Genomic DNA, 9,720 nt, shown 5'->3' on the forward strand with positions numbered 1-9,720 from the left:
ATGTAGTTTTCTGTATTTGAATGCATGTAAGTACATATCGTTACCTTGACTTAAAAAGGCCCTAACTCAATTTCTTTTGAAATTAAGCTCTGCACAAAAGTCGGTAGTTTACTCACAGAAGTCTTAAAAAAATCAACTTCACAATAAAAAAGGAGTTTCTATATTTATTAAAAGCCAGTGTAATGAAGAAAACCGCAGCTGAAGAACTTAAGTTTATATAAAGTTTTGTAACTATTCTCTAAAGAAACAAAAATATTAGATAGAGCCTTTCTATCGTAAGGTAACGATGTGTACATACAATCACATACATATCTTTACAGTGACTCAAAATAGTGACCAAGTGTTAACTTTTTTTAATACACACAATTTTTTCCACGTTAAATTTTTATGTTATCTATACGTATAAAATTTTAAGAGGCCGATGTCTGTATACATATATAGATATTAAAGTAAAATTAATATGGGGGCTCTTTATAAGAGCAACATAAGCCAAATCCACAATTTTTAGAATTTAGGTCTGACATCTGTCTTTTGTCTGTATGTTTCTACGCCCATCACTCGAAAACTAATGCATGGAATTGTATGCAGTTTTCACCGATGCATTGCTAAAGGTCTAACTTAAAATATAGGAGAAAAATAATTATAGAGTTGCCACCAGATCGAAAATTGCAGTTTAAGTAAATTGATAAGATAAAGTAAATTTTGCATTATAGTTGTTATAATCTATTAGTGAAAGGATGCCACCTGTGAAAATTTTAATTTGATTTATTTGATAATATAAATTAAATATTGCAATATCGGTATTAAACTATAAAGGTTTAGGAAAGTTTACTGTCATAAATATTTTTGAGGAGGATTGCCACCTGTCTGGAAAATTTTGTTCAATTATTATATTTATAAAAAAAATTAAATATTACAACACGGGTATTAGACTAATAGTGCAATTCTGTATCGGTGACAAAAATTTTTTTATTAACAATTTTAAAATTTTTCATATATTTTTCAATAAAAAACACTGTGGCAAGAATTCGTCATTGATAAAATATTTTTGTTTGAAAAATTTTATTCAGTTAAACTGATAAGATAAGGTAAATACTGAATAAATACACCTTTGCAGAAAGTTCACGATATGAAGAGTCGAGGTAAATGGGTATAAATTAAATTTCCAGGATTAAATACCTCCGAAAAAATAATGACTAACAACCTTATTCATAAACAAGTTATTTTTAAGCAAAAAACAAAACCGACTTCAATTCTAATATAAAGATTTAAGATTATCGTTAATCTCTTCATGATCCAATGATCGGATTTAAACCAAATTAGAGGGACCACCTGTGAGGTAACACATTTCCTTTGAAAAAGAATTATAGAAATCGGTTAACTTGGTCCAAAGTTATGCGGTAACATACATACATAAAAACCAAATAAAAATATTCCGACGAACTGATAAAGGTTCAACGCGATTTTTTAGCCGTTTGAAATTTGCAATTTATGAGACTAAAATTGTATGGGCTATAAAACTGCATACCTAAAAATGTTCTAAAGATTCAGATTAAAAGGCTCGACATTTTTATGAAAATTTGTTAAAAAAAAAAATTTGTATAAAGTTTGAAAATTTAATTTAAATGGTTTTGGTAAAAGTTTGGACAAAAAAAGTAACTTGAAAGACATGGTGACTTTTAAAAAAACAATCAACACGTGAACACTTGATTGACTCACTTTAGGTATACGAAAGTGCATGAATGCATGCCACCTGCGAGTTAAACGCGTTTATATGGATGGATGAGCGTATCCTTGCATCCTTGTTGTATGCACCATTTCATAGTACCATATTTAATTATATTCAAACAAACATCTATTTACATACATACATTCATATATATGTACATATGTAGATATGTACGTATGTATGTATGTACATAGGTGTAAGTTTATGTACATATGTGTGCACCTGCGTGCTTGATTGCATTCAAAAGTGCTTCACGTCATCTGCAATCAAAAATTACATGCCAGCGACAGCTGTGGCGCAAATGGAAATTTCACCGAAATTTCAATGAATAAAATAATATGCATGAATGAAAAATTAAATAAATAATAAGTATAGTTAAAGCCTACTGTTATTTAATAAAGGAAATCATTAAATAAAGCAAGGGACAACCAGTTTTACCCTGACCCCGAACGGTGATTGTATTTTTATGCGAAGGTGTTTTTCATGGCAGAAATACACTCAGAGATTTGCCGTTGCCTGCCGAACGAAGACCGCTCTTAAGAAAAAACGTTTTTCTATACTTTTTTACGATGTTGCTTCTACCAGAGCTTGAACCCAGGTCCTGCGGAGTGGTAGTGCGCACTGCTAACTACTACACCACAGCGGCCGCTGAGCCAAACATAGCGGGTGGCCTAATGAACGCTACTTAATTTCTCTAGAGAGAATTTTGGCCGTAGAATGAGCATGTCATCAAGGAAAATGGCGCGTTGTTAAGTAGCCGGGAGTACGTAGAAACTGGAGAAATATCTTCAGGTCTCAGTGGGAGTGTACGCACGCATATTTCAGACGGAAAACTACGCCAGTAGTCTGGTCCGCGGAGACAAAGCTCAGCAGCAACTTTCACAATCAGGGAATTGCCATCATCGGTGATAGTCAGACGGCACTTAAGGCTCTGCTCATCTTTCGATGTGCCATTGCCACTTCGAGGACATGAGAATAGGGTGAAACAAGATAGCGAAAAGACAAGCCAGGTAGAGTTAAAGAAAGAATGAAGAGCAATAAGGAAAAAGCATTGGCGGCGCCCAAAAGGGCCACGCATAGAGCTTTCTAATCTATTCCCCAAACGGGAAACTAACAGCCCTAAACTAACTAACTAACTAGCAAAAACTAACTAACAAACGAAACTAACAAAAATCATCACGTGAATGTTGTCGTAATTACAACGTCTAAAATTATGCCACAAAGACTTAATTTCAAATGCTCTAGTGATAACTACAATCCTTCTTACTGGGTACGTGACAACAACGAAACAATGTTTATACCCTGCGTCATAGTTCTAAAAGCAGTAATTAAGACAATAGTCATACGATGAGTCTAAAATTATAGTCCAAATATTTGGAGGCTTATGTAGCCAAACACATAAACTTTAGAGGACGATACGTCCGCTATTATAAAATATATCAGAATATATAAACCAGCATTTTTGAAGGGAGGGAGTTATAGGTACATATAAAGTGTTTTCAAATGTTACGTCGAGTCAAAAAAAAAAAAACAACTGATTCGTAATCGTATTCGAAACCGTGCCTTTTTTGAATTGCTAGGTGTGAAGCGCATAAAAATGCGAATGCGCTGACCTGGACGTGTTTTACGCATGGGTGATGATGCTCCGGTGAAAAGATTCTTCGATTAGGCACCCATGGGTGGACAACGAAAACAATGGCGCTCATGGGCACGATGAAAGAACTAAGAACCGAAGGATCTGTCTACACTTCGGATGAATTACTGGTAGAACCGACGAGGAGGAATAAGAGAGGCGATTACCCCGAAATTTTCTGGTCTATCACCAAACCGGCCGAGGGTCGTTTAGCCGAGTATTAATCCAATAATATGGAAATGTAAATAATATTAATATGTTTTTTTTTTTTAATTCACTTCCACCACGTTTTGCGCATTCCGAAGCCCGATTCTTGCGCAACTCTTCAAGATGTTGTGAAATGTTTGCCAAACAATTCTATTCATATCACAGCCATTTTGATGAGTTTCGTTTGAATTATAACGACAACATTGCAAATATACAACAGGAGTGGTAAATATTTAAAAACTTTTGCAAAAAATACTCGCACGCATAAAATATGTACTTGCATTAGGGTGCCTCAGCTAAACAAGTTCCGAATTATAACGGCACCATTGCAAATATAAAATGCGGGTAGTAAATAAAAACTTTTGCAAAAAAATACTCATACGAATAAAATATGTACATTATTATAAAATTTATTATTTTTTAGGACTTCCGCCAAAATATTTATGAAAAACATAAACATACATGAGCTATACCGATTGAAAAATCCTCTTATTTTGAATCCGTTGATAAAGTTTTTAAACCTGTTTATGCAAACCTTCAAGCTTTAATTCTTCTATAATCTCGGTGATTTTTGGAAAGAAATATTTTTAAAAGCGAATATTATTTAAAAATAAAACTCGATTTTCAGAGATGCGAAGTGAAATAAATATGGATATGGAAAGTAATTTATTAAAAATGTTTCAAACTATCAAGTACATACAATCTTAAATACTTAATACAAAAAGTGCTTTAGATATTTTTAAAGATCTAAAATACTAAGACGAGTTCATTAAATTAAAAAAAAATATATATATTTAACTATCCATAATTGATTCATAATTGGAATGGCGAGTTAACTGATTCAAAAATATATCTTTAAAAATTCGCTGGTGGTTTGAAAATAATTACATTAAAAATACTGAATATAAAATAGTTCGGAAAAAATAAACTTAAATAATGCATTTTTTTTTTTAGTTTTCCGATGTTAAGTGTACGACAAATGGCATTTTGGGCTTTCTTGTCGCCATTTCGTTAAAATGTTTGTGGCTATGTCATCATTTCCAAAATCATATCACAGCCATTTTGACGAGTTTGGGTGAAGAAAACGCAGCTCAATGAATTAATATTTCTATATTTGACTCATTTTGATATTTCCAGTTTACAGATAAAAAAGAAAGAAGCGAGAAAATATTCCATCTTGAAAACAAGTTTGTTTTCATTAAATTACAGTAAATCCTGTCGGAGTCGAAACCTCTGAGAAGCGGAAAACCTGTAATAGCCGGTAAAAATTTATAATTCTCTTCAAAGAACCGTAAAAGTTGTGAAATTTTTGCTACGAAATTTTATTTAAAAATGTTATGACAACCATAATCATCATGGAGTCCTGATGAAGATAAAGATGAAGATGAATATGAAGATGAAGATGAAGATGAAGATGAAGATGAAGATGAAGATGAAGATGAAGATGAAGATGAAGATGAAGATGAAGATGAAGATGAAGATGAAGATAAACAAGAAGATGAAAATGAAGATGAAGATGAACCAAGATCAAGATCAAGATCAAGATGAAGCTCGAGATCAAGATCAAGATCAAGGTGAAGACCAAGATCAAGATTAAAGAAAAAAATGATGAAGATAAATATTAAGATTGAGGTACAGATGAAGACGAAGATTAATGTTAAAATTTATATTAAGATAATTGCTCATTATTATGAAGAAAAATACATATATGCGAGTAATAGGAAGATGAAGTTTCACTTTAGTCCCGTGTGGTATCCCACACACAACTTTTTTATAAGAGGCAAATTATATCTTTTCGGTATTTACATTGGAAGTAGCTGGCGTACTCACCACAAAAATCTTTCCAAGGATCCTCTGTTATGAAGTAGACGCTGGTCAACGTGACGGCTCCGGAGAACCCATGGATTTAATACGATGCTTATGTAAGTGATTAGCAAGGCAGACCAAAAACATGAAAGACGGGCTAAAATGAAGTACCGGTCGAGAAGAAAAAAGATAATTCTTCTGATTACACGAGGACCGAGTGTTTGACCTTCTGATGACATCTCTTATATTTATTTTAGAATAACTATGGAATCATGGAACTTATTTAAACTGATATTCTATTACACATTTCTTGCAAATTCCGTACTATAAACGATTAAGTAAGTATCTCAAGAAAACAAAGCAAAAACAATCGATGTGTTTTATTAAAAATTATAAGAATAAAGATGTAATGTGTTTTTCTTTGGGAAATTTTACGAAGAAAAACCAAGCTGGACCTGGAGAACCATCAATGAACATACATAAGTGTAAAAAGTGGTTGGACCTCCTAGAGACCTTAAACCTATAGGCCGGAACCAGTAAATTGTGAGCGGCGGTCAGGTCTCTGACATAAGAAGTGTCCATTATCTTCGACGGCCAAAAAACTTCGGATGCCAGCAAGTGATTCGATCTTTCTACCGGCAATTCGTTGCGCACTTTGGCAGAGGCAAGTGAAGCTCAGCATCCTGGGCAAAGTTTACTATCTTCCCTCGCACCAGTAACACCATCATCATTCTTTAGCCAAGAAGTGCAGTTTGTCATAACGAAGGCCAAAATAGCGGTACTATAGACTCATTCAGACCAATTACCATACTCGGCAGAGACACCAGGCACACAAACCCCTAACCGGCGGCCCTTGGGAAAGGTATAAAGAGACCTTCCTAGCCGCATACAAAGCCGTTAGCCCGTTTTCAGTAAGCTATGCGGCTCTATTATGGGCAGTGGGGCCTACCTACTGTCAGTGGACTCACCGACAAATATGGCAAACTGTCGCTCTTCTAACCACCACTAGGTGCCCCTATTGTAATTCCAGGGCCATATGCATGCTTAGGCGGACATGGTGGAGGTAAAGCGCCTCTGTCTAAGTTGTTTTTTGGGCGGTCGTAAACGAAACCAGCCAAACATAACCTAATAGGCAGTAGGCTTACCCCGCGCCATGTTAGCAGTGTTGAGGTAAACCACACACTTTTTTGTGCTGAGACGGATGAGTAAGAAGAATATGAGCCAATGCTACCCACACAACAGCAAGAGTCAATAAAGTACAAAGCCGCAACAAAATCGGGACAGAGGAAATTAAATGTTGTAATAGGACGCAGTGAACGAAGCTTCAGACTGGACAGAACATCGACCTGCGTACAGCAACGGGTTGTAGACTGAATACCGCCTGCATAGCCTGACCTGAAAGCTCCCCTAACAGGGATCTCAAATTTATGTCAATCAATCGCAGCTCGGCTTGTCAGAAAGCATCTTTTTGAACTAACCGACGAGATCCATAAGCAATATTTACTGAGACGCATCCGCCCGGCAAATGCCGACATCGGAGTTTAACCACCACCCATCGCTGACGAAGATGTTCAGCTGCCTCGAGAGAGCAATTAAGGTGTGTATATGAAAGCAGGCTTATGATAAAGTAAGGATAAGTCTACACGGCACTTGAATCGTGATCAAATTGGATCTATTGTGTCCTCTATATCAACTTTAGTTCTTTAGCTTGCTCAGGAATCGTTTAAGCCTCTGTTGCGAAATCTGCATTGGGTTGACTCCGCTAAGCGTGTATCGTTTAAAAATCTGGCTCTGCGGTGAGCTGGGGTTGGGCAAGTTGTACATAAAAAAGATGTTTATTGATTTCTCCTCTTCGCCACAGAATCTGCAGATGACTGTACTACAGAGGCCAAGCGGAAACAAGTGTTTGTTACGAGAAATGTTTGCCTATTAGTTCTTCGCATAGCGTCTTTAGGTTTCTTTTTTTAGCATGAACGCAGATTGAGCTCTTTTGCCACTGAAGCAAAGGAACTTCTTTGAGTGATGGAGTCCCTCTAGTCCCCAATTACCAGCACGGCAGAATTGTGCCCATTTGTTGAAATATTTTTTTGTTTTATTTGGGGTGTCTGCCCCTTTCCAAGCTAGAAGGTTCACTTCTCTGGAGACTGTTTCACGCACCTAGTTCCTTGAGTGCACTGTGAAGAATTTTTACTGAGTATAGGTAGCTGTCTAGAGCATTGAGAATGGATTGACTTTACGAAAATATCGAGATCTCTCTTTTGGTGTGCTGCGTGTTTAATATGATGCGGGTGATCCCAAGTATGGCAACTATTTCCGCCTGAAGTGTTGATGTTTCTTTGCTTAAAGGAAAATATATACGGATTCGCGGACCCACAATACACGCACCTGCCTCGTTGGGTGTTTCGGAACTATCCCTATACCATTTTGATGAATCGTCAACCAAGCATTTTGGATTGCTGCTCCAATCTTCATGAGTAGAAAATGTTATCCTGCATCTCTTTGTAAAGCTGAGAATCGGATCCCAGACTAGGGTTTTAGCCAAGACGTCTGCCTTCCCTTTTGGGATTTTAAGATGTCCGACAAGGTTGCCTTGTATGAACTTACTTTTCCTATGTAGCGCAAGTGCTTGCGTTGATTCTTGTATTGCTACTTGGAGCAGTATTAGATTAATTAGGACTTCCATACCTGCAGTGGGTGTTGTTTTTATTGCCCCTGTTACAGATAGACATAGAAGTCATCAGATCTTGCAATGTTTCCTTATAGCTGTTGTTTGAGTGGTCTTTTTGCACCACACTAGTGCTCCATACAGTATTATAGGTTTGACCATCTGAGTGTATGTATACCCAGAAGGTCTTTTTAGAGCTTAAACCCCGCGAGCTGCTAAGTGGTAAACATGGATTTCGTTACTCTTCCTTTAAGGAAACTACAGTCCCACTTATATTCAGTTCCGGAAAGTATAGCTTTCTTTTGCCGGTGAAAGAGAAACTTGTAGTTTTGCTGGGTTATATGGGCAACCTCTCTCTCTTGATCCAGTGCACGTTATATCTGGGGCGTCTTTTATCAAGTCCTTAAGGGTTCTTTCATTATCGACCTTTATTATGATGGATTTATCATCAGGATATCCTACGTTACGGTATTCTTTTGCATTAAGAACTTGAACTATATGTATACCGTCAACCACTATGGACCATATAACACTGGATAGAAGTTTACTGTAGTGATACTGAGTTGTTCGGGTCCTAGGTTCGCCTTTACAGTTTTCTAGGTCACCATCTTGCTTATCTATTGGCGAATTCCACTTCCATAGATTTGAAGCTTGCCTTGTTAAAGGCATCGTCTATATCCATAAATAAACACATGCAAATATCTTTTCTATGTCGTTGAGTCTAAGCGAGTATGACCTCCCTTAAGTGATGGTCCCATAGCTTTTCCAGTATCTTTGACATAAAAGATGAGAGGCTAATCGTCCTGTACGATTTTGGACAGTCTGGGGGTTTATTTGGTAAGAAGTTTCTTGACTTTCGTCCAACCTCTTGAAACATGTTCCAGGAAATGTTAACCAGTTTTTGAAAAATCTTGTTTGTTCTTTCGGAAATGTGTGCCGGAAATATGCCGTCTGGCTCCGGAGACTTATTCATTCTTGAAAAGGGTCCCTGGATTATGGCAGCAACTGGAATGTCCCTTAGGTCCACACAGAAGTTCTTCGAAGAATTTCTCTGATATTTCCTCAGTTATTTGTACTGTTGGATTGCCGTTACATGCGGTACATACATTTGATATGTCGTAGACGAGCTTGGAGTAAGTAGTAGGTGTTAAGCCTGCTATTTTCCGTCGAAATAACACGTTTCACGGGTATACCGCTTAGTTAAGCTTGACGACAACGATTAATGGAGTAGCCGATTTAGGCAGGCATTGGTACCAGTGCTGCTACAAAAAACAACCAAATGAAGGCCAGTTGCAAAGCCCAAGTGCTGCTACAACAACAACGAACTCCGTACTAAACAGATACAAACAAACTTTGCTTTCTTTTTAAGTTTTTGTGTGTTTTTCTTTACTCATTTTATTTACACTTTTTTTTTTGTTTTTTTTTTTATAATTTTTCATTAATTATTTAGTTTATATATTTCTTATTTCTTTTCTTGTACTTATCATGTACACGAAAGATAGCTTCAAAGAGTACAAAAAGAAGAGAGGAAAACTTAACAAAAGCATATAGTTTTTATTTTTTGCTTTATTACTTTTACTATGCAAATTTTTCTTGGAATAATACACCATTTTCGCAAGGCGATAATCATAAAGATTTTTCAAATGTACTTATTTGATTTGTTTGTCATCAATTTTGGGG

Source organism: Rhagoletis zephyria, unplaced genomic scaffold (assembly GCF_001687245.7).
Source record: "Rhagoletis zephyria isolate East Lansing unplaced genomic scaffold, Rhagoletis_zephyria_1.1 Rzeph_scaffold_00764, whole genome shotgun sequence".
Classification (NCBI taxonomy): Eukaryota; Metazoa; Arthropoda; class Insecta; order Diptera; family Tephritidae; genus Rhagoletis; species Rhagoletis zephyria.